Source organism: Rana temporaria, chromosome 9 (assembly GCF_905171775.1).
Source record: "Rana temporaria chromosome 9, aRanTem1.1, whole genome shotgun sequence".
NCBI classification, from domain to species: Eukaryota; Metazoa; Chordata; class Amphibia; order Anura; family Ranidae; genus Rana; species Rana temporaria.
In genome coordinates this window covers 61409410-61436856 of record NC_053497.1, presented here as the reverse complement: position 1 = coordinate 61436856, position 27447 = coordinate 61409410, and the positions used below count along the sequence as shown (strand labels likewise).

General features: G+C 43.5%; 35 non-coding genes across 35 annotated transcripts; 17 read left to right on the top strand and 18 right to left on the bottom strand.

Moving 5' to 3' along the window:
- Positions 1-776: 776 nt before the first annotated feature.
- Positions 777-886, bottom strand: TRNAL-CAA. The gene is made up of 2 exons: positions 849-886; positions 777-822 (listed from the first exon to the last, which is right to left on the bottom strand). It is a non-coding gene; the product is annotated as a tRNA-Leu (tRNA).
- A 273-nt stretch (positions 887-1159) lies between these two features.
- Positions 1160-1232, top strand: TRNAR-UCG. The gene has a single exon. It is a non-coding gene; the product is annotated as a tRNA-Arg (tRNA).
- A 755-nt stretch (positions 1233-1987) lies between these two features.
- Positions 1988-2097, bottom strand: TRNAL-CAA. The gene is made up of 2 exons: positions 2060-2097; positions 1988-2033 (listed from the first exon to the last, which is right to left on the bottom strand). It is a non-coding gene; the product is annotated as a tRNA-Leu (tRNA).
- A 273-nt stretch (positions 2098-2370) lies between these two features.
- Positions 2371-2443, top strand: TRNAR-UCG. The gene has a single exon. It is a non-coding gene; the product is annotated as a tRNA-Arg (tRNA).
- A 755-nt stretch (positions 2444-3198) lies between these two features.
- TRNAL-CAA lies at positions 3199-3308 on the bottom strand. The gene is made up of 2 exons: positions 3271-3308; positions 3199-3244 (listed from the first exon to the last, which is right to left on the bottom strand). It is a non-coding gene; the product is annotated as a tRNA-Leu (tRNA).
- Positions 3309-4406: 1098 nt separating this feature from the next.
- On the bottom strand, positions 4407-4516 carry TRNAL-CAA. The gene is made up of 2 exons: positions 4479-4516; positions 4407-4452 (listed from the first exon to the last, which is right to left on the bottom strand). It is a non-coding gene; the product is annotated as a tRNA-Leu (tRNA).
- A 273-nt stretch (positions 4517-4789) lies between these two features.
- On the top strand, positions 4790-4862 carry TRNAR-UCG. The gene has a single exon. It is a non-coding gene; the product is annotated as a tRNA-Arg (tRNA).
- A 755-nt stretch (positions 4863-5617) lies between these two features.
- TRNAL-CAA lies at positions 5618-5727 on the bottom strand. Its single transcript has 2 exons — positions 5690-5727; positions 5618-5663 (listed from the first exon to the last, which is right to left on the bottom strand). It is a non-coding gene; the product is annotated as a tRNA-Leu (tRNA).
- A 273-nt stretch (positions 5728-6000) lies between these two features.
- TRNAR-UCG lies at positions 6001-6073 on the top strand. The gene has a single exon. It is a non-coding gene; the product is annotated as a tRNA-Arg (tRNA).
- A 755-nt stretch (positions 6074-6828) lies between these two features.
- On the bottom strand, positions 6829-6938 carry TRNAL-CAA. The gene is made up of 2 exons: positions 6901-6938; positions 6829-6874 (listed from the first exon to the last, which is right to left on the bottom strand). It is a non-coding gene; the product is annotated as a tRNA-Leu (tRNA).
- Positions 6939-7211: 273 nt separating this feature from the next.
- On the top strand, positions 7212-7284 carry TRNAR-UCG. The gene has a single exon. It is a non-coding gene; the product is annotated as a tRNA-Arg (tRNA).
- A 755-nt stretch (positions 7285-8039) lies between these two features.
- On the bottom strand, positions 8040-8149 carry TRNAL-CAA. The gene is made up of 2 exons: positions 8112-8149; positions 8040-8085 (listed from the first exon to the last, which is right to left on the bottom strand). It is a non-coding gene; the product is annotated as a tRNA-Leu (tRNA).
- Positions 8150-8422: 273 nt separating this feature from the next.
- On the top strand, positions 8423-8495 carry TRNAR-UCG. The gene has a single exon. It is a non-coding gene; the product is annotated as a tRNA-Arg (tRNA).
- A 755-nt stretch (positions 8496-9250) lies between these two features.
- Positions 9251-9360, bottom strand: TRNAL-CAA. Its single transcript has 2 exons — positions 9323-9360; positions 9251-9296 (listed from the first exon to the last, which is right to left on the bottom strand). It is a non-coding gene; the product is annotated as a tRNA-Leu (tRNA).
- A 273-nt stretch (positions 9361-9633) lies between these two features.
- On the top strand, positions 9634-9706 carry TRNAL-UAG. Its single transcript has one exon. It is a non-coding gene; the product is annotated as a tRNA-Leu (tRNA).
- A 755-nt stretch (positions 9707-10461) lies between these two features.
- TRNAL-CAA lies at positions 10462-10571 on the bottom strand. The gene is made up of 2 exons: positions 10534-10571; positions 10462-10507 (listed from the first exon to the last, which is right to left on the bottom strand). It is a non-coding gene; the product is annotated as a tRNA-Leu (tRNA).
- A 273-nt stretch (positions 10572-10844) lies between these two features.
- On the top strand, positions 10845-10917 carry TRNAR-UCG. The gene has a single exon. It is a non-coding gene; the product is annotated as a tRNA-Arg (tRNA).
- Positions 10918-11672: 755 nt separating this feature from the next.
- On the bottom strand, positions 11673-11782 carry TRNAL-CAA. Its single transcript has 2 exons — positions 11745-11782; positions 11673-11718 (listed from the first exon to the last, which is right to left on the bottom strand). It is a non-coding gene; the product is annotated as a tRNA-Leu (tRNA).
- A 273-nt stretch (positions 11783-12055) lies between these two features.
- On the top strand, positions 12056-12128 carry TRNAR-UCG. The gene has a single exon. It is a non-coding gene; the product is annotated as a tRNA-Arg (tRNA).
- Positions 12129-12883: 755 nt separating this feature from the next.
- TRNAL-CAA lies at positions 12884-12993 on the bottom strand. Its single transcript has 2 exons — positions 12956-12993; positions 12884-12929 (listed from the first exon to the last, which is right to left on the bottom strand). It is a non-coding gene; the product is annotated as a tRNA-Leu (tRNA).
- A 273-nt stretch (positions 12994-13266) lies between these two features.
- On the top strand, positions 13267-13339 carry TRNAR-UCG. Its single transcript has one exon. It is a non-coding gene; the product is annotated as a tRNA-Arg (tRNA).
- Positions 13340-14094: 755 nt separating this feature from the next.
- On the bottom strand, positions 14095-14204 carry TRNAL-CAA. Its single transcript has 2 exons — positions 14167-14204; positions 14095-14140 (listed from the first exon to the last, which is right to left on the bottom strand). It is a non-coding gene; the product is annotated as a tRNA-Leu (tRNA).
- Positions 14205-14477: 273 nt separating this feature from the next.
- TRNAR-UCG lies at positions 14478-14550 on the top strand. The gene has a single exon. It is a non-coding gene; the product is annotated as a tRNA-Arg (tRNA).
- Positions 14551-15305: 755 nt separating this feature from the next.
- Positions 15306-15415, bottom strand: TRNAL-CAA. Its single transcript has 2 exons — positions 15378-15415; positions 15306-15351 (listed from the first exon to the last, which is right to left on the bottom strand). It is a non-coding gene; the product is annotated as a tRNA-Leu (tRNA).
- A 273-nt stretch (positions 15416-15688) lies between these two features.
- TRNAR-UCG lies at positions 15689-15761 on the top strand. Its single transcript has one exon. It is a non-coding gene; the product is annotated as a tRNA-Arg (tRNA).
- Positions 15762-16516: 755 nt separating this feature from the next.
- Positions 16517-16626, bottom strand: TRNAL-CAA. Its single transcript has 2 exons — positions 16589-16626; positions 16517-16562 (listed from the first exon to the last, which is right to left on the bottom strand). It is a non-coding gene; the product is annotated as a tRNA-Leu (tRNA).
- Positions 16627-16899: 273 nt separating this feature from the next.
- Positions 16900-16972, top strand: TRNAR-UCG. Its single transcript has one exon. It is a non-coding gene; the product is annotated as a tRNA-Arg (tRNA).
- A 755-nt stretch (positions 16973-17727) lies between these two features.
- On the bottom strand, positions 17728-17837 carry TRNAL-CAA. The gene is made up of 2 exons: positions 17800-17837; positions 17728-17773 (listed from the first exon to the last, which is right to left on the bottom strand). It is a non-coding gene; the product is annotated as a tRNA-Leu (tRNA).
- A 273-nt stretch (positions 17838-18110) lies between these two features.
- Positions 18111-18183, top strand: TRNAR-UCG. The gene has a single exon. It is a non-coding gene; the product is annotated as a tRNA-Arg (tRNA).
- Positions 18184-21434: 3251 nt separating this feature from the next.
- TRNAL-CAA lies at positions 21435-21544 on the bottom strand. The gene is made up of 2 exons: positions 21507-21544; positions 21435-21480 (listed from the first exon to the last, which is right to left on the bottom strand). It is a non-coding gene; the product is annotated as a tRNA-Leu (tRNA).
- A 273-nt stretch (positions 21545-21817) lies between these two features.
- Positions 21818-21890, top strand: TRNAR-UCG. Its single transcript has one exon. It is a non-coding gene; the product is annotated as a tRNA-Arg (tRNA).
- Positions 21891-22645: 755 nt separating this feature from the next.
- On the bottom strand, positions 22646-22755 carry TRNAL-CAA. Its single transcript has 2 exons — positions 22718-22755; positions 22646-22691 (listed from the first exon to the last, which is right to left on the bottom strand). It is a non-coding gene; the product is annotated as a tRNA-Leu (tRNA).
- Positions 22756-23028: 273 nt separating this feature from the next.
- TRNAR-UCG lies at positions 23029-23101 on the top strand. The gene has a single exon. It is a non-coding gene; the product is annotated as a tRNA-Arg (tRNA).
- Positions 23102-23856: 755 nt separating this feature from the next.
- TRNAL-CAA lies at positions 23857-23966 on the bottom strand. Its single transcript has 2 exons — positions 23929-23966; positions 23857-23902 (listed from the first exon to the last, which is right to left on the bottom strand). It is a non-coding gene; the product is annotated as a tRNA-Leu (tRNA).
- Positions 23967-24239: 273 nt separating this feature from the next.
- Positions 24240-24312, top strand: TRNAR-UCG. Its single transcript has one exon. It is a non-coding gene; the product is annotated as a tRNA-Arg (tRNA).
- The last annotated feature ends 3135 nt before the right edge of the window (positions 24313-27447 follow it).

Below are 27447 nucleotides of genomic sequence, written 5' to 3'. Positions count from 1 at the left end.
GTTCGAGTCCCTTCGTGGTCGTTTTCTACGCTGTCTTCCAGTTCCTGTGACCTTCATGTGGAAATTCTTGCTCCGTTTTAACTTAATGCGGAACTTTACCCATAACAACTTGCTTTCTGCTGGAGGCTGCCAATTTGCTGAAGCCCAGAGCCCCCTAACAGCAGTAAATCATAAAGTGGAACGAAACAAATTGATTTAATGGTTTCAAAAAACAGCTGTAATCCTGGAATCCCGGTATTGATAACTGTCCCATTTGCTTGTGTTCTCAACCAAACTGTCAAACACTCCAATGGCTGGTGTCATAACTGATCACATGTGCAGTACCATGGCAGTTGCAGTTAGAACAGAAGCAGCTTCATTGGCTGTAAAGGATAGGAGGGTTTAATTGCGCTTTAAGGCTGTCAGTAGATCAGCCTCTCCAAACTCAGCAGTGCCTAAAATGGGAGAGCAACTGAGTATGTGCAGAGCAGGCTGAAACACTGTGTATTACTGGATTTTAAAGTGTATGGACACTTATTTTTGAATGTTTTACATAAGTATATATGCAAAATGGGCCAACCTGAAGTGACCTAGCAGGACTTAATTTTCTGACTAAAGTTGCACTTTAAATGACAGATTTAACAGCATGACCTATCAGAGCTTTCCCAACAATTTGATCTTTATGTAGGATCTGCAAAGTTTTTGGATTTTTTTTAACTGTTTTTATTCGGTGACATGGTAGCATGAAAACACGGCGGAATTGGTCATTCTAGTTCAAGCTAAATATGTAAATTGATTGTCAGAAGTGGGATTTGAACCCACGCCTCCATTCAGAGACCAGAACTCCCACGTAATGTGAAGAAACAGCTCTTGAGTCTGGTGCCTTAGACCGCTCGGCCATCCTGACAAGACGAGGGGTGACAACTGGCTGCCTCTAGAAATTAGTATTTTCTCGTACTACTCTATTGATCTATTACCATTGTCAAGGAGCTGTATTAACACTCTGCACCTAGGCCCTGTTGCAAATGTACTTCTTAAAGCTTGACCTTGGCACCAAATCATTCTTTTTAGATCTTTTTGACCAAATCTGCTTGAGCAAAGCAAGCAGAAGATGTCCCAGGTGCTCTTCAAGTGTTTGGCTGATCCGCATACCACAAACCAAAATGTAGAACCTGTGGCAGACCGCGTGGCCTAATGGATAAGGCGTCTGACTTCGAATCAGAAGATTGAGGGTTCGAGTCCCTTCGTGGTCGTTTTCTACGCTGTCTTCCAGTTCCTGTGACCTTCATGTGGAAATTCTTGCTCCGTTTTAACTTAATGCGGAACTTTACCCATAACAACTTGCTTTCTGCTGGAGGCTGCCAATTTGCTGAAGCCCAGAGCCCCCTAACAGCAGTAAATCATAAAGTGGAACGAAACAAATTGATTTAATGGTTTCAAAAAACAGCTGTAATCCTGGAATCCCGGTATTGATAACTGTCCCATTTGCTTGTGTTCTCAACCAAACTGTCAAACACTCCAATGGCTGGTGTCATAACTGATCACATGTGCAGTACCATGGCAGTTGCAGTTAGAACAGAAGCAGCTTCATTGGCTGTAAAGGATAGGAGGGTTTAATTGCGCTTTAAGGCTGTCAGTAGATCAGCCTCTCCAAACTCAGCAGTGCCTAAAATGGGAGAGCAACTGAGTATGTGCAGAGCAGGCTGAAACACTGTGTATTACTGGATTTTAAAGTGTATGGACACTTATTTTTGAATGTTTTACATAAGTATATATGCAAAATGGGCCAACCTGAAGTGACCTAGCAGGACTTAATTTTCTGACTAAAGTTGCACTTTAAATGACAGATTTAACAGCATGACCTATCAGAGCTTTCCCAACAATTTGATCTTTATGTAGGATCTGCAAAGTTTTTGGATTTTTTTTAACTGTTTTTATTCGGTGACATGGTAGCATGAAAACACGGCGGAATTGGTCATTCTAGTTCAAGCTAAATATGTAAATTGATTGTCAGAAGTGGGATTTGAACCCACGCCTCCATTCAGAGACCAGAACACCCACGTAATGTGAAGAAACAGCTCTTGAGTCTGGCGCCTTAGACCGCTCGGCCATCCTGACAAGACGAGGGGTGACAACTGGCTGCCTCTAGAAATTAGTATTTTCTCGTACTACTCTATTGATCTATTACCATTGTCAAGGAGCTGTATTAACACTCTGCACCTAGGCCCTGTTGCAAATGTACTTCTTAAAGCTTGACCTTGGCACCAAATCATACTTTTTAGATCTTTTTGACCAAATCTGCTTGAGCAAAGCAAGCAGAAGATGTCCCAGGTGCTCTTCAAGTGTTTGGCTGATCCGCATACCACAAACCAAAATGTAGAACCTGTGGCAGACCGCGTGGCCTAATGGATAAGGCGTCTGACTTCGAATCAGAAGATTGAGGGTTCGAGTCCCTTCGTGGTCGTTTTCTACGCTGTCTTCCAGTTCCTGTGACCTTCATGTGGAAATTCTTGCTCCGTTTTAACTTAATGCGGAACTTTACCCATAACAACTTGCTTTCTGCTGGAGGCTGCCAATTTGCTGAAGCCCAGAGCCCCCTAACAGCAGTAAATCATAAAGTGGAACGAAACAAATTGATTTAATGGTTTCAAAAAACAGCTGTAATCCTGGAATCCCGGTATTGATAACTGTCCCATTTGCTTGTGTTCTCAACCAAACTGTCAAACACTCCAATGGCTGGTGTCATAACTGATCACATGTGCAGTACCATGGCAGTTGCAGTTAGAACAGAAGCAGCTTCATTGGCTGTAAAGGATAGGAGGGTTTAATTGCGCTTTAAGGCTGTCAGTAGATCAGCCTCTCCAAACTCAGCAGTGCCTAAAATGGGAGAGCAACTGAGTATGTGCAGAGCAGGCTGAAACACTGTGTATTACTGGATTTTAAAGTGTATGGACACTTATTTTTGAATGTTTTACATAAGTATATATGCAAAATGGGCCAACCTGAAGTGACCTAGCAGGACTTAATTTTCTGACTAAAGTTGCACTTTAAATGACAGATTTAACAGCATGACCTATCAGAGCTTTGCCAACAATTTGATCTTTATGTAGGATCTGCAAAGTTTTTGGATTTTTTTTAACTGTTTTTATTCGGTGACATGGTAGCATGAAAACACGGCGGAATTGGTCATTCTAGTTCAAGCTAAATATGTAAATTGATTGTCAGAAGTGGGATTTGAACCCACGCCTCCATTCAGAGACCAGAACACCCACGTAATGTGAAGAAACAGCTCTTGAGTCTGGCGCCTTAGACCGCTCGGCCATCCTGACAAGACGAGGGGTGACAACTGGCTGCCTCTAGAAATTAGTATTTTCTCGTACTACTCTATTGATCTATTACCATTGTCAAGGAGCTGTATTAACACTCTGCACCTAGGCCCTGTTGCAAATGTACTTCTTAAAGCTTGACCTTGGCACCAAATCATACTTTTTAGATCTTTTTGACCAAATCTGCTTGAGCAAAGCAAGCAGAAGATGTCCCAGGTGCTCTTCAAGTGTTTGGCTGATCCGCATACCACAAACCAAAATGTAGAACCTGTGGCAGACCGCGTGGCCTGGATAAGGCGTCTGACTTCGAATCAGAAGATTGAGGGTTCGAGTCCCTTCGTGGTCGTTTTCTACGCTGTCTTCCAGTTCCTGTGACCTTCATGTGGAAATTCTTGCTCCGTTTTAACTTAATGCGGAACTTTACCCATAACAACTTGCTTTCTGCTGGAGGCTGCCAATTTGCTGAAGCCCAGAGCCCCCTAACAGCAGTAAATCATAAAGTGGAACGAAACAAATTGATTTAATGGTTTCAAAAAACAGCTGTAATCCTGGAATCCCGGTATTGATAACTGTCCCATTTGCTTGTGTTCTCAACCAAACTGTCAAACACTCCAATGGCTGGTGTCATAACTGATCACATGTGCAGTACCATGGCAGTTGCAGTTAGAACAGAAGCAGCTTCATTGGCTGTAAAGGATAGGAGGGTTTAATTGCGCTTTAAGGCTGTCAGTAGATCAGCCTCTCCAAACTCAGCAGTGCCTAAAATGGGAGAGCAACTGAGTATGTGCAGAGCAGGCTGAAACACTGTGTATTACTGGATTTTAAAGTGTATGGACACTTATTTTTGAATGTTTTACATAAGTATATATGCAAAATGGGCCAACCTGAAGTGACCTAGCAGGACTTAATTTTCTGACTAAAGTTGCACTTTAAATGACAGATTTAACAGCATGACCTATCAGAGCTTTGCCAACAATTTGATCTTTATGTAGGATCTGCAAAGTTTTTGGATTTTTTTTAACTGTTTTTATTCGGTGACATGGTAGCATGAAAACACGGCGGAATTGGTCATTCTAGTTCAAGCTAAATATGTAAATTGATTGTCAGAAGTGGGATTTGAACCCACGCCTCCATTCAGAGACCAGAACACCCACGTAATGTGAAGAAACAGCTCTTGAGTCTGGCGCCTTAGACCGCTCGGCCATCCTGACAAGACGAGGGGTGACAACTGGCTGCCTCTAGAAATTAGTATTTTCTCGTACTACTCTATTGATCTATTACCATTGTCAAGGAGCTGTATTAACACTCTGCACCTAGGCCCTGTTGCAAATGTACTTCTTAAAGCTTGACCTTGGCACCAAATCATACTTTTTAGATCTTTTTGACCAAATCTGCTTGAGCAAAGCAAGCAGAAGATGTCCCAGGTGCTCTTCAAGTGTTTGGCTGATCCGCATACCACAAACCAAAATGTAGAACCTGTGGCAGACCGCGTGGCCTAATGGATAAGGCGTCTGACTTCGAATCAGAAGATTGAGGGTTCGAGTCCCTTCGTGGTCGTTTTCTACGCTGTCTTCCAGTTCCTGTGACCTTCATGTGGAAATTCTTGCTCCGTTTTAACTTAATGCGGAACTTTACCCATAACAACTTGCTTTCTGCTGGAGGCTGCCAATTTGCTGAAGCCCAGAGCCCCCTAACAGCAGTAAATCATAAAGTGGAACGAAACAAATTGATTTAATGGTTTCAAAAAACAGCTGTAATCCTGGAATCCCGGTATTGATAACTGTCCCATTTGCTTGTGTTCTCAACCAAACTGTCAAACACTCCAATGGCTGGTGTCATAACTGATCACATGTGCAGTACCATGGCAGTTGCAGTTAGAACAGAAGCAGCTTCATTGGCTGTAAAGGATAGGAGGGTTTAATTGCGCTTTAAGGCTGTCAGTAGATCAGCCTCTCCAAACTCAGCAGTGCCTAAAATGGGAGAGCAACTGAGTATGTGCAGAGCAGGCTGAAACACTGTGTATTACTGGATTTTAAAGTGTATGGACACTTATTTTTGAATGTTTTACATAAGTATATATGCAAAATGGGCCAACCTGAAGTGACCTAGCAGGACTTAATTTTCTGACTAAAGTTGCACTTTAAATGACAGATTTAACAGCATGACCTATCAGAGCTTTCCCAACAATTTGATCTTTATGTAGGATCTGCAAAGTTTTTGGATTTTTTTTAACTGTTTTTATTCGGTGACATGGTAGCATGAAAACACGGCGGAATTGGTCATTCTAGTTCAAGCTAAATATGTAAATTGATTGTCAGAAGTGGGATTTGAACCCACGCCTCCATTCAGAGACCAGAACACCCACGTAATGTGAAGAAACAGCTCTTGAGTCTGGCGCCTTAGACCGCTCGGCCATCCTGACAAGACGAGGGGTGACAACTGGCTGCCTCTAGAAATTAGTATTTTCTCGTACTACTCTATTGATCTATTACCATTGTCAAGGAGCTGTATTAACACTCTGCACCTAGGCCCTGTTGCAAATGTACTTCTTAAAGCTTGACCTTGGCACCAAATCATACTTTTTAGATCTTTTTGACCAAATCTGCTTGAGCAAAGCAAGCAGAAGATGTCCCAGGTGCTCTTCAAGTGTTTGGCTGATCCGCATACCACAAACCAAAATGTAGAACCTGTGGCAGACCGCGTGGCCTAATGGATAAGGCGTCTGACTTCGAATCAGAAGATTGAGGGTTCGAGTCCCTTCGTGGTCGTTTTCTACGCTGTCTTCCAGTTCCTGTGACCTTCATGTGGAAATTCTTGCTCCGTTTTAACTTAATGCGGAACTTTACCCATAACAACTTGCTTTCTGCTGGAGGCTGCCAATTTGCTGAAGCCCAGAGCCCCCTAACAGCAGTAAATCATAAAGTGGAACGAAACAAATTGATTTAATGGTTTCAAAAAACAGCTGTAATCCTGGAATCCCGGTATTGATAACTGTCCCATTTGCTTGTGTTCTCAACCAAACTGTCAAACACTCCAATGGCTGGTGTCATAACTGATCACATGTGCAGTACCATGGCAGTTGCAGTTAGAACAGAAGCAGCTTCATTGGCTGTAAAGGATAGGAGGGTTTAATTGCGCTTTAAGGCTGTCAGTAGATCAGCCTCTCCAAACTCAGCAGTGCCTAAAATGGGAGAGCAACTGAGTATGTGCAGAGCAGGCTGAAACACTGTGTATTACTGGATTTTAAAGTGTATGGACACTTATTTTTGAATGTTTTACATAAGTATATATGCAAAATGGGCCAACCTGAAGTGACCTAGCAGGACTTAATTTTCTGACTAAAGTTGCACTTTAAATGACAGATTTAACAGCATGACCTATCAGAGCTTTCCCAACAATTTGATCTTTATGTAGGATCTGCAAAGTTTTTGGATTTTTTTTAACTGTTTTTATTCGGTGACATGGTAGCATGAAAACACGGCGGAATTGGTCATTCTAGTTCAAGCTAAATATGTAAATTGATTGTCAGAAGTGGGATTTGAACCCACGCCTCCATTCAGAGACCAGAACACCCACGTAATGTGAAGAAACAGCTCTTGAGTCTGGTGCCTTAGACCGCTCGGCCATCCTGACAAGACGAGGGGTGACAACTGGCTGCCTCTAGAAATTAGTATTTTCTCGTACTACTCTATTGATCTATTACCATTGTCAAGGAGCTGTATTAACACTCTGCACCTAGGCCCTGTTGCAAATGTACTTCTTAAAGCTTGACCTTGGCACCAAATCATACTTTTTAGATCTTTTTGACCAAATCTGCTTGAGCAAAGCAAGCAGAAGATGTCCCAGGTGCTCTTCAAGTGTTTGGCTGATCCGCATACCACAAACCAAAATGTAGAACCTGTGGCAGACCGCGTGGCCTAATGGATAAGGCGTCTGACTTCGAATCAGAAGATTGAGGGTTCGAGTCCCTTCGTGGTCGTTTTCTACGCTGTCTTCCAGTTCCTGTGACCTTCATGTGGAAATTCTTGCTCCGTTTTAACTTAATGCGGAACTTTACCCATAACAACTTGCTTTCTGCTGGAGGCTGCCAATTTGCTGAAGCCCAGAGCCCCCTAACAGCAGTAAATCATAAAGTGGAACGAAACAAATTGATTTAATGGTTTCAAAAAACAGCTGTAATCCTGGAATCCCGGTATTGATAACTGTCCCATTTGCTTGTGTTCTCAACCAAACTGTCAAACACTCCAATGGCTGGTGTCATAACTGATCACATGTGCAGTACCATGGCAGTTGCAGTTAGAACAGAAGCAGCTTCATTGGCTGTAAAGGATAGGAGGGTTTAATTGCGCTTTAAGGCTGTCAGTAGATCAGCCTCTCCAAACTCAGCAGTGCCTAAAATGGGAGAGCAACTGAGTATGTGCAGAGCAGGCTGAAACACTGTGTATTACTGGATTTTAAAGTGTATGGACACTTATTTTTGAATGTTTTACATAAGTATATATGCAAAATGGGCCAACCTGAAGTGACCTAGCAGGACTTAATTTTCTGACTAAAGTTGCACTTTAAATGACAGATTTAACAGCATGACCTATCAGAGCTTTGCCAACAATTTGATCTTTATGTAGGATCTGCAAAGTTTTTGGATTTTTTTTAACTGTTTTTATTCGGTGACATGGTAGCATGAAAACACGGCGGAATTGGTCATTCTAGTTCAAGCTAAATATGTAAATTGATTGTCAGAAGTGGGATTTGAACCCACGCCTCCATTCAGAGACCAGAACACCCACGTAATGTGAAGAAACAGCTCTTGAGTCTGGCGCCTTAGACCGCTCGGCCATCCTGACAAGACGAGGGGTGACAACTGGCTGCCTCTAGAAATTAGTATTTTCTCGTACTACTCTATTGATCTATTACCATTGTCAAGGAGCTGTATTAACACTCTGCACCTAGGCCCTGTTGCAAATGTACTTCTTAAAGCTTGACCTTGGCACCAAATCATACTTTTTAGATCTTTTTGACCAAATCTGCTTGAGCAAAGCAAGCAGAAGATGTCCCAGGTGCTCTTCAAGTGTTTGGCTGATCCGCATACCACAAACCAAAATGTAGAACCTGTGGCAGACCGCGTGGCCTAATGGATAAGGCGTCTGACTTCGAATCAGAAGATTGAGGGTTCGAGTCCCTTCGTGGTCGTTTTCTACGCTGTCTTCCAGTTCCTGTGACCTTCATGTGGAAATTCTTGCTCCGTTTTAACTTAATGCGGAACTTTACCCATAACAACTTGCTTTCTGCTGGAGGCTGCCAATTTGCTGAAGCCCAGAGCCCCCTAACAGCAGTAAATCATAAAGTGGAACGAAACAAATTGATTTAATGGTTTCAAAAAACAGCTGTAATCCTGGAATCCCGGTATTGATAACTGTCCCATTTGCTTGTGTTCTCAACCAAACTGTCAAACACTCCAATGGCTGGTGTCATAACTGATCACATGTGCAGTACCATGGCAGTTGCAGTTAGAACAGAAGCAGCTTCATTGGCTGTAAAGGATAGGAGGGTTTAATTGCGCTTTAAGGCTGTCAGTAGATCAGCCTCTCCAAACTCAACAGTGCCTAAAATGGGAGAGCAACTGAGTATGTGCAGAGCAGGCTGAAACACTGTGTATTACTGGATTTTAAAGTGTATGGACACTTATTTTTGAATGTTTTACATAAGTATATATGCAAAATGGGCCAACCTGAAGTGACCTAGCAGGACTTAATTTTCTGACTAAAGTTGCACTTTAAATGACAGATTTAACAGCATGACCTATCAGAGCTTTGCCAACAATTTGATCTTTATGTAGGATCTGCAAAGTTTTTGGATTTTTTTTAACTGTTTTTATTCGGTGACATGGTAGCATGAAAACACGGCGGAATTGGTCATTCTAGTTCAAGCTAAATATGTAAATTGATTGTCAGAAGTGGGATTTGAACCCACGCCTCCATTCAGAGACCAGAACACCCACATAATGTGAAGAAACAGCTCTTGAGTCTGGCGCCTTAGACCGCTCGGCCATCCTGACAAGACGAGGGGTGACAACTGGCTGCCTCTAAAAATTAGTATTTTCTCGTACTACTCTATTGATCTATTACCATTGTCAAGGAGCTGTATTAACACTCTGCACCTAGGCCCTGTTGCAAATGTACTTCTTAAAGCTTGACCTTGGCACCAAATCATACTTTTTAGATCTTTTTGACCAAATCTGCTTGAGCAAAGCAAGCAGAAGATGTCCCAGGTGCTCTTCAAGTGTTTGGCTGATCCGCATACCACAAACCAAAATGTAGAACCTGTGGCAGACCGCGTGGCCTAATGGATAAGGCGTCTGACTTAGAATCAGAAGATTGAGGGTTCGAGTCCCTTCGTGGTCGTTTTCTACGCTGTCTTCCAGTTCCTGTGACCTTCATGTGGAAATTCTTGCTCCGTTTTAACTTAATGCGGAACTTTACCCATAACAACTTGCTTTCTGCTGGAGGCTGCCAATTTGCTGAAGCCCAGAGCCCCCTAACAGCAGTAAATCATAAAGTGGAACGAAACAAATTGATTTAATGGTTTCAAAAAACAGCTGTAATCCTGGAATCCCGGTATTGATAACTGTCCCATTTGCTTGTGTTCTCAACCAAACTGTCAAACACTCCAATGGCTGGTGTCATAACTGATCACATGTGCAGTACCATGGCAGTTGCAGTTAGAACAGAAGCAGCTTCATTGGCTGTAAAGGATAGGAGGGTTTAATTGCGCTTTAAGGCTGTCAGTAGATCAGCCTCTCCAAACTCAGCAGTGCCTAAAATGGGAGAGCAACTGAGTATGTGCAGAGCAGGCTGAAACACTGTGTATTACTGGATTTTAAAGTGTATGGACACTTATTTTTGAATGTTTTACATAAGTATATATGCAAAATGGGCCAACCTGAAGTGACCTAGCAGGACTTAATTTTCTGACTAAAGTTGCACTTTAAATGACAGATTTAACAGCATGACCTATCAGAGCTTTGCCAACAATTTGATCTTTATGTAGGATCTGCAAAGTTTTTGGATTTTTTTTAACTGTTTTTATTCGGTGACATGGTAGCATGAAAACACGGCGGAATTGGTCATTCTAGTTCAAGCTAAATATGTAAATTGATTGTCAGAAGTGGGATTTGAACCCACGCCTCCATTCAGAGACCAGAACACCCACGTAATGTGAAGAAACAGCTCTTGAGTCTGGCGCCTTAGACCGCTCGGCCATCCTGACAAGACGAGGGGTGACAACTGGCTGCCTCTAGAAATTAGTATTTTCTCGTACTACTCTATTGATCTATTACCATTGTCAAGGAGCTGTATTAACACTCTGCACCTAGGCCCTGTTGCAAATGTACTTCTTAAAGCTTGACCTTGGCACCAAATCATACTTTTTAGATCTTTTTGACCAAATCTGCTTGAGCAAAGCAAGCAGAAGATGTCCCAGGTGCTCTTCAAGTGTTTGGCTGATCCGCATACCACAAACCAAAATGTAGAACCTGTGGCAGACCGCGTGGCCTAATGGATAAGGCGTCTGACTTCGAATCAGAAGATTGAGGGTTCGAGTCCCTTCGTGGTCGTTTTCTACGCTGTCTTCCAGTTCCTGTGACCTTCATGTGGAAATTCTTGCTCCGTTTTAACTTAATGCGGAACTTTACCCATAACAACTTGCTTTCTGCTGGAGGCTGCCAATTTGCTGAAGCCCAGAGCCCCCTAACAGCAGTAAATCATAAAGTGGAACGAAACAAATTGATTTAATGGTTTCAAAAAACAGCTGTAATCCTGGAATCCCGGTATTGATAACTGTCCCATTTGCTTGTGTTCTCAACCAAACTGTCAAACACTCCAATGGCTGGTGTCATAACTGATCACATGTGCAGTACCATGGCAGTTGCAGTTAGAACAGAAGCAGCTTCATTGGCTGTAAAGGATAGGAGGGTTTAATTGCGCTTTAAGGCTGTCAGTAGATCAGCCTCTCCAAACTCAGCAGTGCCTAAAATGGGAGAGCAACTGAGTATGTGCAGAGCAGGCTGAAACACTGTGTATTACTGGATTTTAAAGTGTATGGACACTTATTTTTGAATGTTTTACATAAGTATATATGCAAAATGGGCCAACCTGAAGTGACCTAGCAGGACTTAATTTTCTGACTAAAGTTGCACTTTAAATGACAGATTTAACAGCATGACCTATCAGAGCTTTCCCAACAATTTGATCTTTATGTAGGATCTGCAAAGTTTTTGGATTTTTTTTAACTGTTTTTATTCGGTGACATGGTAGCATGAAAACACGGCGGAATTGGTCATTCTAGTTCAAGCTAAATATGTAAATTGATTGTCAGAAGTGGGATTTGAACCCACGCCTCCATTCAGAGACCAGAACACCCACGTAATGTGAAGAAACAGCTCTTGAGTCTGGCGCCTTAGACCGCTCGGCCATCCTGACAAGACGAGGGGTGACAACTGGCTGCCTCTAGAAATTAGTATTTTCTCGTACTACTCTATTGATCTATTACCATTGTCAAGGAGCTGTATTAACACTCTGCACCTAGGCCCTGTTGCAAATGTACTTCTTAAAGCTTGACCTTGGCACCAAATCATACTTTTTAGATCTTTTTGACCAAATCTGCTTGAGCAAAGCAAGCAGAAGATGTCCCAGGTGCTCTTCAAGTGTTTGGCTGATCCGCATACCACAAACCAAAATGTAGAACCTGTGGCAGACCGCGTGGCCTAATGGATAAGGCGTCTGACTTCGAATCAGAAGATTGAGGGTTCGAGTCCCTTCGTGGTCGTTTTCTACGCTGTCTTCCAGTTCCTGTGACCTTCATGTGGAAATTCTTGCTCCGTTTTAACTTAATGCGGAACTTTACCCATAACAACTTGCTTTCTGCTGGAGGCTGCCAATTTGCTGAAGCCCAGAGCCCCCTAACAGCAGTAAATCATAAAGTGGAACGAAACAAATTGATTTAATGGTTTCAAAAAACAGCTGTAATCCTGGAATCCCGGTATTGATAACTGTCCCATTTGCTTGTGTTCTCAACCAAACTGTCAAACACTCCAATGGCTGGTGTCATAACTGATCACATGTGCAGTACCATGGCAGTTGCAGTTAGAACAGAAGCAGCTTCATTGGCTGTAAAGGATAGGAGGGTTTAATTGCGCTTTAAGGCTGTCAGTAGATCAGCCTCTCCAAACTCAGCAGTGCCTAAAATGGGAGAGCAACTGAGTATGTGCAGAGCAGGCTGAAACACTGTGTATTACTGGATTTTAAAGTGTATGGACACTTATTTTTGAATGTTTTACATAAGTATATATGCAAAATGGGCCAACCTGAAGTGACCTAGCAGGACTTAATTTTCTGACTAAAGTTGCACTTTAAATGACAGATTTAACAGCATGACCTATCAGAGCTTTCCCAACAATTTGATCTTTATGTAGGATCTGCAAAGTTTTTGGATTTTTTTTAACTGTTTTTATTCGGTGACATGGTAGCATGAAAACACGGCGGAATTGGTCATTCTAGTTCAAGCTAAATATGTAAATTGATTGTCAGAAGTGGGATTTGAACCCACGCCTCCATTCAGAGACCAGAACACCCACGTAATGTGAAGAAACAGCTCTTGAGTCTGGCGCCTTAGACCGCTCGGCCATCCTGACAAGACGAGGGGTGACAACTGGCTGCCTCTAGAAATTAGTATTTTCTCGTACTACTCTATTGATCTATTACCATTGTCAAGGAGCTGTATTAACACTCTGCACCTAGGCCCTGTTGCAAATGTACTTCTTAAAGCTTGACCTTGGCACCAAATCATACTTTTTAGATCTTTTTGACCAAATCTGCTTGAGCAAAGCAAGCAGAAGATGTCCCAGGTGCTCTTCAAGTGTTTGGCTGATCCGCATACCACAAACCAAAATGTAGAACCTGTGGCAGACCGCGTGGCCTAATGGATAAGGCGTCTGACTTCGAATCAGAAGATTGAGGGTTCGAGTCCCTTCGTGGTCGTTTTCTACGCTGTCTTCCAGTTCCTGTGACCTTCATGTGGAAATTCTTGCTCCGTTTTAACTTAATGCGGAACTTTACCCATAACAACTTGCTTTCTGCTGGAGGCTGCCAATTTGCTGAAGCCCAGAGCCCCCTAACAGCAGTAAATCATAAAGTGGAACGAAACAAATTGATTTAATGGTTTCAAAAAACAGCTGTAATCCTGGAATCCCGGTATTGATAACTGTCCCATTTGCTTGTGTTCTCAACCAAACTGTCAAACACTCCAATGGCTGGTGTCATAACTGATCACATGTGCAGTACCATGGCAGTTGCAGTTAGAACAGAAGCAGCTTCATTGGCTGTAAAGGATAGGAGGGTTTAATTGCGCTTTAAGGCTGTCAGTAGATCAGCCTCTCCAAACTCAGCAGTGCCTAAAATGGGAGAGCAACTGAGTATGTGCAGAGCAGGCTGAAACACTGTGTATTACTGGATTTTAAAGTGTATGGACACTTATTTTTGAATGTTTTACATAAGTATATATGCAAAATGGGCCAACCTGAAGTGACCTAGCAGGACTTAATTTTCTGACTAAAGTTGCACTTTAAATGACAGATTTAACAGCATGACCTATCAGAGCTTTCCCAACAATTTGATCTTTATGTAGGATCTGCAAAGTTTTTGGATTTTTTTTAACTGTTTTTATTCGGTGACATGGTAGCATGAAAACACGGCGGAATTGGTCATTCTAGTTCAAGCTAAATATGTAAATTGATTGTCAGAAGTGGGATTTGAACCCACGCCTCCATTCAGAGACCAGAACACCCACATAATGTGAAGAAACAGCTCTTGAGTCTGGCACCTTAGACCGCTCGGCCATCCTGACAAGACGAGGGGTGACAACTGGCTGCCTCTAGAAATTAGTATTTTCTCGTACTACTCTATTGATCTATTACCATTGTCAAGGAGCTGTATTAACACTCTGCACCTAGGCCCTGTTGCAAATGTACTTCTTAAAGCTTGACCTTGGCACCAAATCATACTTTTTAGATCTTTTTGACCAAATCTGCTTGAGCAAAGCAAGCAGAAGATGTCCCAGGTGCTCTTCAAGTGTTTGGCTGATCCGCATACCACAAACCAAAATGTAGAACCTGTGGCAGACCGCGTGGCCTAATGGATAAGGCGTCTGACTTCGAATCAGAAGATTGAGGGTTCGAGTCCCTTCGTGGTCGTTTTCTACGCTGTCTTCCAGTTCCTGTGACCTTCATGTGGAAATTCTTGCTCCGTTTTAACTTAATGCGGAACTTTACCCATAACAACTTGCTTTCTGCTGGAGGCTGCCAATTTGCTGAAGCCCAGAGCCCCCTAACAGCAGTAAATCATAAAGTGGAACGAAACAAATTGATTTAATGGTTTCAAAAAACAGCTGTAATCCTGGAATCCCGGTATTGATAACTGTCCCATTTGCTTGTGTTCTCAACCAAACTGTCAAACACTCCAATGGCTGGTGTCATAACTGATCACATGTGCAGTACCATGGCAGTTGCAGTTAGAACAGAAGCAGCTTCATTGGCTGTAAAGGATAGGAGGGTTTAATTGCGCTTTAAGGCTGTCAGTAGATCAGCCTCTCCAAACTCAGCAGTGCCTAAAATGGGAGAGCAACTGAGTATGTGCAGAGCAGGCTGAAACACTGTGTATTACTGGATTTTAAAGTGTATGGACACTTATTTTTGAATGTTTTACATAAGTATATATGCAAAATGGGCCAACCTGAAGTGACCTAGCAGGACTTAATTTTCTGACTAAAGTTGCACTTTAAATGACAGATTTAACAGCATGACCTATCAGAGCTTTGCCAACAATTTGATCTTTATGTAGGATCTGCAAAGTTTTTGGATTTTTTTTAACTGTTTTTATTCGGTGACATGGTAGCATGAAAACACGGCGGAATTGGTCATTCTAGTTCAAGCTAAATATGTAACTTGATTGTCAGAAGTGGGATTTGAACCCACGCCTCCATTCAGAGACCAGAACACCCACGTAATGTGAAGAAACAGCTCTTGAGTCTGGCGCCTTAGACCGCTCGGCCATCCTGACAAGACGAGGGGTGACAACTGGCTGCCTCTAGAAATTAGTATTTTCTCGTACTACTCTATTGATCTATTACCATTGTCAAGGAGCTGTATTAAAACTCTGCACCTAGGCCCTGTTGCAAATGTACTTCTTAAAGCTTGACCTTGGCACCAAATCATACTTTTTAGATCTTTTTGACCAAATCTGCTTGAGCAAAGCAAGCAGAAGATGTCCCAGGTGCTCTTCAAGTGTTTGGCTGATCCGCATACCACAGACCAAAATGTAGAACCTGTGGCAGACCGCGTGGCCTAATGGATAAGGCGTCTGACTTCGAATCAGAAGATTGAAGGTTCGAGTCCCTTCGTGGTCGTTTTCTACGCTGTCTTCCAGTTCCTGTGACCTTCATGTGGAAATTCTTGCTCCGTTTTAACTTAATGCGGAACTTTACCCATAACAACTTGCTTTCTGCTGGAGGCTGCCAATTTGCTGAAGCCCAGAGCCCCCTAACAGCAGTAAATCATAAAGTGGAACGAAACAAATTGATTTAATGGTTTCAAAAAACAGCTGTAATCCTGGAATCCCGGTATTGATAACTGTCCCATTTGCTTGTGTTCTCAACCAAACTGTCAAACACTCCAATGGCTGGTGTCATAACTGATCACATGTGCAGTACCATGGCAGTTGCAGTTAGAACAGAAGCAGCTTCATTGGCTGTAAAGGATAGGAGGGTTTAATTGCGCTTTAAGGCTGTCAGTAGATCAGCCTCTCCAAACTCAGTAGTGCCTAAAATGGGAGAGCAACTGAGTATGTGCAGAGCAGGCTGAAACACTGTGTATTACTGGATTTTAAAGTGTATGGACACTTATTTTTGAATGTTTTACATAAGTATATATGCAAAATGGGCCAACCTGAAGTGACCTAGCAGGACTTAATTTTCTGACTAAAGTTGCACTTTAAATGACAGATTTAACAGCATGACCTATCAGAGCTTTCCCAACAATTTGATCTTTATGTAGGATCTGCAAAGTTTTTGGATTTTTTTTAACTGTTTTTATTCGGTGACATGGTAGCATGAAAACACGGCGGAATTGGTCATTCTAGTTCAAGCTAAATATGTAAATTGATTGTCAGAAGTGGGATTTGAACCCACGCCTCCATTCAGAGACCAGAACACCCACGTAATGTGAAGAAACAGCTCTTGAGTCTGGCGCCTTAGACCGCTCGGCCATCCTGACAAGACGAGGGGTGACAACTGGCTGCCTCTAGAAATTAGTATTTTCTCGTACTACTCTATTGATCTATTACCATTGTCAAGGAGCTGTATTAACACTCTGCACCTAGGCCCTGTTGCAAATGTACTTCTTAAAGCTTGACCTTGGCACCAAATCATACTTTTTAGATCTTTTTGACCAAATCTGCTTGAGCAAAGCAAGCAGAAGATGTCCCAGGTGCTCTTCAAGTGTTTGGCTGATCCGCATACCACAAACCAAAATGTAGAACCTGTGGCAGACCGCGTGGCCTAATGGATAAGGCGTCTGACTTCGAATCAGAAGATTGAGGGTTCGAGTCCCTTCGTGGTCGTTTTCTACGCTGTCTTCCAGTTCCTGTGACCTTCATGTGGAAATTCTTGCTCCGTTTTAACTTAATGCGGAACTTTACCCATAACAACTTGCTTTCTGCTGGAGGCTGCCAATTTGCTGAAGCCCAGAGCCCCCTAACAGCAGTAAATCATAAAGTGGAACGAAACAAATTGATTTAATGGTTTCAAAAAACAGCTGTAATCCTGGAATCCCGGTATTGATAACTGTCCCATTTGCTTGTGTTCTCAACCAAACTGTCAAACACTCCAATGGCTGGTGTCATAACTGATCACATGTGCAGTACCATGGCAGTTGCAGTTAGAACAGAAGCAGCTTCATTGGCTGTAAAGGATAGGAGGGTTTAATTGCGCTTTAAGGCTGTCAGTAGATCAGCCTCTCCAAACTCAGCAGTGCCTAAAATGGGAGAGCAACTGAGTATGTGCAGAGCAGGCTGAAACACTGTGTATTACTGGATTTTAAAGTGTATGGACACTTATTTTTGAATGTTTTACATAAGTATATATGCAAAATGGGCCAACCTGAAGTGACCTAGCAGGACTTAATTTTCTGACTAAAGTTGCACTTTAAATGACAGATTTAACAGCATGACCTATCAGAGCTTTGCCAACAATTTGATCTTTATGTAGGATCTGCAAAGTTTTTGGATTTTTTTTAACTGTTTTTATTCGGTGACATGGTAGCATGAAAACACGGCGGAATTGGTCATTCTAGTTCAAGCTAAATATGTAAATTGATTGTCAGAAGTGGGATTTGAACCCACGCCTCCATTCAGAGACCAGAACACCCACGTAATGTGAAGAAACAGCTCTTGAGTCTGGCGCCTTAGACCGCTCGGCCATCCTGACAAGACGAGGGGTGACAACTGGCTGCCTCTAGAAATTAGTATTTTCTCGTACTACTCTATTGATCTATTACCATTGTCAAGGAGCTGTATTAACACTCTGCACCTAGGCCCTGTTGCAAATGTACTTCTTAAAGCTTGACCTTGGCACCAAATCATACTTTTTAGATCTTTTTGACCAAATCTGCTTGAGCAAAGCAAGCAGAAGATGTCCCAGGTGCTCTTCAAGTGTTTGGCTGATCCGCATACCACAAACCAAAATGTAGAACCTGTGGCAGACCGCGTGGCCTAATGGATAAGGCGTCTGACTTCGAATCAGAAGATTGAGGGTTCGAGTCCCTTCGTGGTCGTTTTCTACGCTGTCTTCCAGTTCCTGTGACCTTCATGTGGAAATTCTTGCTCCGTTTTAAATTAATGCAGAACTTTACCCATAACAACTTGCTTTCTGCTGGAGGCTGCCAATTTGCTGAAGCCCAGAGCCCCCTAACAGCAGTAAATCATAAAGTGGAACGAAACAAATTGATTTAATGGTTTCAAAAAACAGCTGTAATCCTGGAATCCCGGTATTGATAACTGTCCCATTTGCTTGTGTTCTCAACCAAACTGTCAAACACTCCAATGGCTGGTGTCATAACTGATCACATGTGCAGTACCATGGCAGTTGCAGTTAGAACAGAAGCAGCTTCATTGGCTGTAAAGTATAGGAGGGTTTAATTGCGCTTTAAGGCTGTCAGTAGATCAGCCTCTCCAAACTCAGCAGTGCCTAAAATGGGAGAGCAACTGAGTATGTGCAGAGCAGGCTGAAACACTGTGTATTACTGGATTTTAAAGTGTATGGACACTTATTTTTGAATGTTTTACATAAGTATATATGCAAAATGGGCCAACCTGAAGTGACCTAGCAGGACTTAATTTTCTGACTAAAGTTGCACTTTACAGTAGGTGTTTGTGATATTGTGCTTTTAGCACGACAGCGTCGCGCTGATACTCGGCGACATGGTGCCGAGATCTCGCCGACATCTCGCACTCACTGGAATAGTGACAGCACATCCCAGCAAGCGCGTCATAGAAGCGACGGGAGATCCGACTTGGATTCCCGCCAATTCTACACGTGTGCGGCGTTTGTTATGAATCCTGAGGGGGAAGTCCCCGCCGGATTTTAAATAAAAATCCGGCATGGGTCCCCCCCTCAGGAGCATACCGGACCCTTAGGTCTGTTATGGGTTGTAAGGAGAGCCCCCCTACGCCGAAAAAAACGGCGTAGGGGGTCCCCCTACAATCCATACCAGACCCGTATCCAAAGCACGCTACCCGGCCAGCCAGGAAGGGAGTGGGGACGAGCGAGCGCCCCCCCCCCTCCTGAGCCGTACCAGGCTGCATGCCCTCAACATGGGGGGGTTGGGTGCTCTGGGGCAGGGGGGCGCACTGCGGCCCCCCCACCTCAGAGCACCCTGTCCCCATGTTGATGAGGACAAGGCCCCTTCCCGACAACCCTGGCCGTTGGTTGTCGGGGTATGCGGGCGGGAGGCTTATCGGAATCTGGGAGCCCCCTTTAATAAGGGGGCCCCCAGATACCGGCCCCCCACCCTAAGTGAATGAGTATGGGGTACATCGTACCCCTACCCATTCACCTGCAAGAAAAGTGGTAAAAACACAAATAAACCACACAGTGTATTAAAATATTTTATTAGTCTGCTCCGGAGGCCGCCCCCTGTCTTCTTTATTAGCTCTTTTACCAGGGGGAGCTTCTTCTTTGACATCTTCGGGTGGGTGGGGGCCGCCGTCTGGTTCTCTTCCACCGCCGGGGGGGTGGCTTTTAAAAAAGCCCCCACCCCCCCGGCGGGTTTCCTCCGGCATCTTCGGCGGGGCTCTTCTTCTTCCGCTATCCCGACGGGTCTTCTCCGCTATCCGGGGGGTCTCCTTCTATGTTCGCCGCTCTCCGCTGTTGACTCGTCGCACCCCGGTTCTTCGTCTCGCAGTCCGGTCCCTTCTTCCGTGCTGTACGTCTTCTTCCGTGCCCGGAGTTCTTCTTCCGTGCTGTGACGTCATGTTCTTCACTACTCTTCTTCTCCCGATGTTGACACGCCGGTCCTTCTCGCTGAAATGACGGATGCGCGCCTTGCATCGGACCTATATAGGCCTCACAGTCCCATCATGCTCTGTACCTACCCATGTGATACCTACCCACGTGGTAGGTATCACATGGGTAGGTACAGAGCATGATGGGACTGTGAGGCCTATATAAGTCCGATGCAAGGCGCGCATCCGTCATTTCAGCGAGAAGGACCGGCGTGTCAACATCGGGAGAAGAAGAGAAGTGAAGAACATGACGTCACAGCGCGGAAGAAGAACTCACAGCACGGAAGAAGACGTACAGCACGGAAGAAGGGACCGGACTGCGAGACGAAGAACCGGGGTGCGACGAGTCAACAGCGGAGAGCGGCGAACATAGAAGGAGACCCCCACGGATAGCGGAGAAGACCCGTCGGGATAGCGGAAGAAGAAGAGCCCCGCCGAAGACGCCGGAGGAAACCCGCCGGGGGGGTGGGGGCTTTTTTAAAAGCCACCCCCCCCGGCGGTGGAAGAGAACCAGACGGCGGCCCCCACCCACCCGAAAACGTCAAAGAAGAAGCTCCCCCTGGTAAAAGAGCTAATAAAGAAGACAGGGGGCGGCCTCCGGAGCAAACTAATAAAATATTTTAATACACTGTGTGGTTTATTTGTGTTTTTACCACTTTTCTTGCAGGTGAATGGGTAGGGGTACGATGTACCCCATACTCATTCACTTAGGGTGGGGGGCCGGTATCTGGGGGCCCCCTTATTAAAGGGGGCTCCCAGATTCCGATAAGCCTCCCGCCCGCATACCCCGACAACCAACGGCCAGGGTTGTCGGGAAGGGGCCCTGTCCTCATCAACATGGGGACAGGGTGCTCTGAGGTGGGGGGGCCGCAGTGCGCCCCCCTGCCCCAGAGCACCCAACCCCCCCATGTTGAGGGCATGCAGCCTGGTACGGCTCAGGAGGGGGGGGCGCTCGCTCGTCCCCACTCCCTTCCTGGCTGGCCGGGTAGCGTGCTTTGGATATGGGTCTGGTAAGGATTGTAGGGGGACCCCCTACGCCGTTTTTTTCGGCGTAGAGGGGCTCTCCTTACAACCCATAACAGACTTAAGGGCCCGGTATGCTCCTGAGGGGGGGACCCATGCCGGATTTTTAGTTAAAATCCGGCGGGGACTTCCCCCTCAGGATTCATAACAAACACCGCACACGTGTAGAATTGGCGGGAATCCAAGTCGGATCTCCCGTCGCTTCTATGACGGCTCTGTCTCCATCGCGGAAAGCCAGCTCGGCGCTGGCTCCCGCGATGGGGCTCGTAGGTGCTCAATCTCGCCGAGAAAGAGAGCGAGATTGACACAAAATCGGGTTCACCTACTGTAAATGACAGGTTTAACAGCATGACCTATCAGAGCTTTGCCAACAATTTGATCTTTATGTAGGATCTGCAAAGTTTTTGGATTTTTTTTAACTGTTTTTATTCGGTGACATGGTAGCATGAAAACACGGCGGAATTGGTCATTCTAGTTCAAGCTAAATATGTAAATTGATTGTCAGAAGTGGGATTTGAACCCACGGCTCCATTCAGAGACCAGAACACCCACGTAATGTAAAGAAACAGCTCTTGAGTCTGGCGCCTTAGACCGCTCGGCCATCCTGACAAGACGAGGGGTGACAACTGGCTGCCTCTAGAAATTAGTATTTTCTCATACTACTCTATTGATCTATTACCATTGTCAAGGAGCTGTATTAACACTCTGCACCTAGGCCCTGTTGCAAATGTACTTCTTAAAGCTTGACCTTGGCACCAAATCATACTTTTTAGATCTTTTTGACCAAATCTGCTTGAGCAAAGCAAGCAGAAGATGTCCCAGGTGCTCTTCAAGTGTTTGGCTGATCCGCATACCACAAACCAAAATGTAGAACCTGTGGCAGACCGCGTGGCCTAATGGATAAGGCGTCTGACTTCGAATCAGAAGATTGAGGGTTCGAGTCCCTTCGTGGTCGTTTTCTACGCTGTCTTCCAGTTCCTGTGACCTTCATGTGGAAATTCTTGCTCCGTTTTAACTTAATGCGGAACTTTACCCATAACAACTTGCTTTCTGCTGGAGGCTGCCAATTTGCTGAAGCCCAGAGCCCCCTAACAGCAGTAAATCATAAAGTGGAACGAAACAAATTGATTTAATGGTTTCAAAAAACAGCTGTAATCCTGGAATCCCGGTATTGATAACTGTTCCATTTGCTTGTGTTCTCAACCAAACTGTCAAACACTCCAATGGCTGGTGTCATAACTGATCACATGTGCAGTACCATGGCAGTTTCAGTTAGAACAGAAGCAGCTTCATTGGCTGTAAAGGATAGGAGGGTTTAATTGCGCTTTAAGGCTGTCAGTAGATCAGCCTCTCCAAACTCAGCAGTGCCTAAAATGGGAGAGCAACTGAGTATGTGCAGAGCAGGCTGAAACACTGTGTATTACTGGATTTTAAAGTGTATGGACACTTATTTTTAAATGTTTTACATAAGTATATATGCAAAATGGGCCAACCTGAAGTGACCTAGCAGGACTTAATTTTCTGACTAAAGTTGCACTTTAAATGACAGATTTAACAGCATGACCTATCAGAGCTTTCCCAACAATTTGATCTTTATGTAGGATCTGCAAAGTTTTTGGATTTTTTTTAACTGTTTTTATTCGGTGACATGGTAGCATGAAAACACGGCGGAATTGGTCATTCTAGTTCAAGCTAAATATGTAAATTGATTGTCAGAAGTGGGATTTGAACCCACGCCTCCATTCAGAGACCAGAACACCCACGTAATGTGAAGAAACAGCTCTTGAGTCTGGCGCCTTAGACCGCTCGGCCATCCTGACAAGACGAGGGGTGACAACTGGCTGCCTCTAGAAATTAGTATTTTCTCGTACTACTCTATTGATCTATTACCATTGTCAAGGAGCTGTATTAACACTCTGCACCTAGGCCCTGTTGCAAATGTACTTCTTAAAGCTTGACCTTGGCACCAAATCATACTTTTTAGATCTTTTTGACCAAATCTGCTTGAGCAAAGCAAGCAGAAGATGTCCCAGGTGCTCTTCAAGTGTTTGGCTGATCCGCATACCACAAACCAAAATGTAGAACCTGTGGCAGACCGCGTGGCCTAATGGATAAGGCGTCTGACTTCGAATCAGAAGATTGAGGGTTCGAGTCCCTTCGTGGTCGTTTTCTACGCTGTCTTCCAGTTCCTGTGACCTTCATGTGGAAATTCTTGCTCCGTTTTAAATTAATGCGGAACTTTACCCATAACAACTTGCTTTCTGCTGGAGGCTGCCAATTTGCTGAAGCCCAGAGCCCCCTAACAGCAGTAAATCATAAAGTGGAACGAAACAAATTGATTTAATGGTTTCAAAAAACAGCTGTAATCCTGGAATCCCGGTATTGATAACTGTCCCATTTGCTTGTGTTCTCAACCAAACTGTCAAACACTCCAATGGCTGGTGTCATAACTGATCACATGTGCAGTACCATGGCAGTTGCAGTTAGAACAGAAGCAGCTTCATTGGCTGTAAAGGATAGGAGGGTTTAATTGCACTTTAAGGCTGTCAGTAGATCAGCCTCTCCAAACTCAGCAGTGCCTAAAATGGGAGAGCAACTGAGTATGTGCAGAGCAGGCTGAAACACTGTGTATTACTGGATTTTAAAGTGTATGGACACTTATTTTTGAATGTTTTACATAAGTATATATGCAAAATGGGCCAACCTGAAGTGACTTAGCAGGACTTAATTTTCTGACTAAAGTTGCACTTTAAATGACAGATTTAACAGCATGACCTATCAGAGCTTTCCCAACAATTTGATCTTTATGTAGGATCTGCAAAGTTTTTGGATTTTTTTTAACTGTTTTTATTCGGTGACATGGTAGCATGAAAACACGGCGGAATTGGTCATTCTAGTTCAAGCTAAATATGTAAATTGATTGTCAGAAGTGGGATTTGAACCCACACATCCATTCAGAGACCAGAACACCCACGTAATGTGAAGAAACAGCTCTTGAGTCTGGCGCCTTAGACCGCTCGGCCATCCTGACAAGACGAGGGGTGACAACTGGCTGCCTCTAGAAATTAGTATTTTCTCGTACTACTCTATTGATCTATTACCATTGTCAAGGAGCTGTATTAACACTCTGCACCTAGGCCCTGTTGCAAATGTACTTCTTAAAGCTTGACCTTGGCACCAAATCATACTTTTTAGATCTTTTTGACCAAATCTGCTTGAGCAAAGCAAGCAGAAGATGTCCCAGGTGCTCTTCAAGTGTTTGGCTGATCCGCATACCACAAACCAAAATGTAGAACCTGTGGCAGACCGCGTGGCCTAATGGATAAGGCGTCTGACTTCGAATCAGAAGATTGAGGGTTCGAGTCCCTTCGTGGTCGTTTTCTACGCTGTCTTCCAGTTCCTGTGACCTTCATGTGGAAATTCTTGCTCCGTTTTAACTTAATGCGGAACTTTACCCATAACAACTTGCTTTCTGCTGGAGGCTGCCAATTTGCTGAAGCCCAGAGCCCCCTAACAGCAGTAAATCATAAAGTGGAACGAAACAAATTGATTTAATGGTTTCAAAAAACAGCTGTAATCCTGGAATCCCGGTATTGATAACTGTCCCATTTGCTTGTGTTCTCAACCAAACTGTCAAACCCTCCAATGGCTGGTGACTATCTGACATTTGTTGCCGGAAAGTTTGTCTGTCCCCACAGCGAACATTTGCCTGATGAAAAAGCCCAAAAGTTTGTCTGATGGAGAGTACACATGGTCGGATTGTCCGCTAGAACAGGTCCATCGGACATTTGTTGTTAAAAAGTCAGATTGTGTGTATGGGCCTTTACAGATTCCTCCAGATCCCCCTTCTGGACTAATGTAATCTAACAGGCAACTGCATTGGTTGTGATTGGATGCAACTGCTGTATGGCCAGAAATTTTCCAGCATGGTCTATTTTTAGGGACAGGAGGGCCACCCACTGAGTGCAATTCTGAGGGTATATGTCCAGCTTTAGTTGGCTCTGGTCTAAATTTGCACTTGTATGTGTATGTAAGCTTTTGAGCCAGGGATCGTAACCTTCTTGAGGGTGGGGGCTAAAGCAAATGCACAGTATGAAAAGCGCCACATGCCTGTCTATTATAGAAAACATTCTTACAAACTACTTTTGTCTGTATGTTCTTGCAGGTAGAGTAAAGCGGCAGCCTGCTAGAATGCTGCTCACCATCACCATGTCCCTTATAAACACTGCAGTTTCAGTTGGACTTTTTTATGAGCGAGATCCACAATCAACAATCGTTTATTGATCCAATATATCATCAAACTTTTACAAAAAAAAGCTCTTGCTATTTACAATTTTGCCACTAGGAGTCATAGCCTAACAAGAAAACACAAGGAAGATGGTAGGGCAATATTATGGAATGTCACACTTCAGTATGCGGCAGTACGGTTAAGAAATAAAAAATCCCTTTATAATTGCTACACAAGTAATTTAGTAATTTGCAGCAATGATAAAATACCTTACAGTTATGCTTATCTAAAACTGCCAAATAATTAACTTTTCTTTTCCTTGCAAACATAAACATTATTTGGCTTTTTAGTTGGATTTTCCGGAATTCTTATCTCCCTGCTCTTGTAATTTGCTCACAGTACAGTAGTGATCGATTGCTAAAATACAGAACAAGTAACATATAATGTTATACATTAGTGATTAATTGCAAATGATCACATAGTGATATGATTGTGCATTAATCAATACTACATGCTACATTAATGTTTAACTAGTAGGAAATTATATTTTATCTGTTAGTGATCTAGTCTTAGAAAATAATTGAAGGTGATTTTAGTAACACCCAAAAAAATGGGCGTACCTCATGGTGGCTGCATATATATCACTACAATCACACAATTATTCATTGTATGTATGACTAAACTGAATTATTTGAGTAAAAATTGCAGACCAAAGATCCTCTTTTTTTTTTTTCTTGAGCTTTTAATTGACTTGGACTCTGCCAAGTCAATCAGTCGGATTGACTATACAAATATCTGTATGTGCGTGCGTGTGTGTCAGAAAGCCGAACGTACATTGTAATTCAGTTTAGTAAGTAATGATTTTCCGTAAATTGTTTAAGTAACAGATCATAGTTTTAATATTTTCATATTTTCATATGATTGCAAAGTGCAGAACAACACAGTTGTGTAGTCTAAAGCCTCATACACACGATTGGACTTCGTTTGGACCTTTCCGTATTTTTTGCTCCGAATGGGCATTGGCCGTGAACTTGGTATGCATACACGTGGCAGGACTTTTTCAGCCAACTTTCACCAAATCACATGGTTTTTCAGCTCTTTACCGCCACCCTTTGGTCAACTTCTGCTATTGTTGTCTGATCTTTAGCATTGGTTCTGAGCATGCGTGTTTGTACTTTGAAATTAAGTCCGAGGGACTTGTGTAACACGATTGGATTATGCTCCATCGGACATTTGTTGTCGAAAAGTTTGAGAGCATGCACAGCGAACATTTGTCCGATGAAAAAGCGAAAACAATTGTCTGATGGAGCATACACACGGTCGGACTGTCGGATCAAACACGTCCGTCGAACCGTTGTTGTCAAAAAGTCCGAACGTGTGTATGGGCCTAAAGTTGTATGGTGAAAGTTGGCTGAAAAAGTCCTGCTGTTTGTATGCATACCAAGTTCACGGCCAACGCCCATTCAGAGCAAAATCCAGAGAAAAGTCAGATGGAAGTCCGATCATGTGTATGAGGCTTTAGACTGATCATTCCTAAAAAAATCAGCAGAAAGTGTGAGTTTTTTTTGTAGAAGGTTGTATACATCACACAGATACGCAACTTTCCAGGCAAGTTCAAGGCATTCCTTAGTCATGTTATTTAACCACTTAAGCCCCGGACCATTTTGTTGCTAATTGCCCAGGCCAGGTTTTGCGATTCGGCACTGCGTAGCTTTAACAGACAATTGCGCGGTCGTGCGACGTGGCTTCCAAACAAAATTGGCGTCCTTTTTTCCCCACAAATAGAGCTTTCTTTTGGTGGTATTTGATCACCTCTGCGGTTTTTATTTTTTGCGCTATAAACAAAAATAGAGCGACAATTTTGAAAAAAATGCAATATTTTTTACTTTTCGCTATAATAAATATCCCCCAAAAACATATATAAACATTTTTTTTCCCTCAGTTTAGGCCGATACGTATTCTTCTACCTATTTTTGGTAAAAAAAATCGCAATAAGCGTTTATCGATTGGTTTGCGCAAAATTTATAGCGTTTACACAATAGGGGATAGTTTTATTGCATTTTTATTATTTTTTTTTTTTTACTACTAATGGCGGCGATCATCGATTTTTTTCGTGACTGCGAAATTATGGCGGACCCTTCGGACAATTTTGACACATTTTTGGGACCATTGTTATTTTCACAGCAAAAAATGCATTTAAATTGCATTGTTTATTGTGAAAATGACAGTTGCAGTTTGGGAGTTAACCACAGGGGGCGCTGTAGGAGTTAGGGTTCACCTAGTG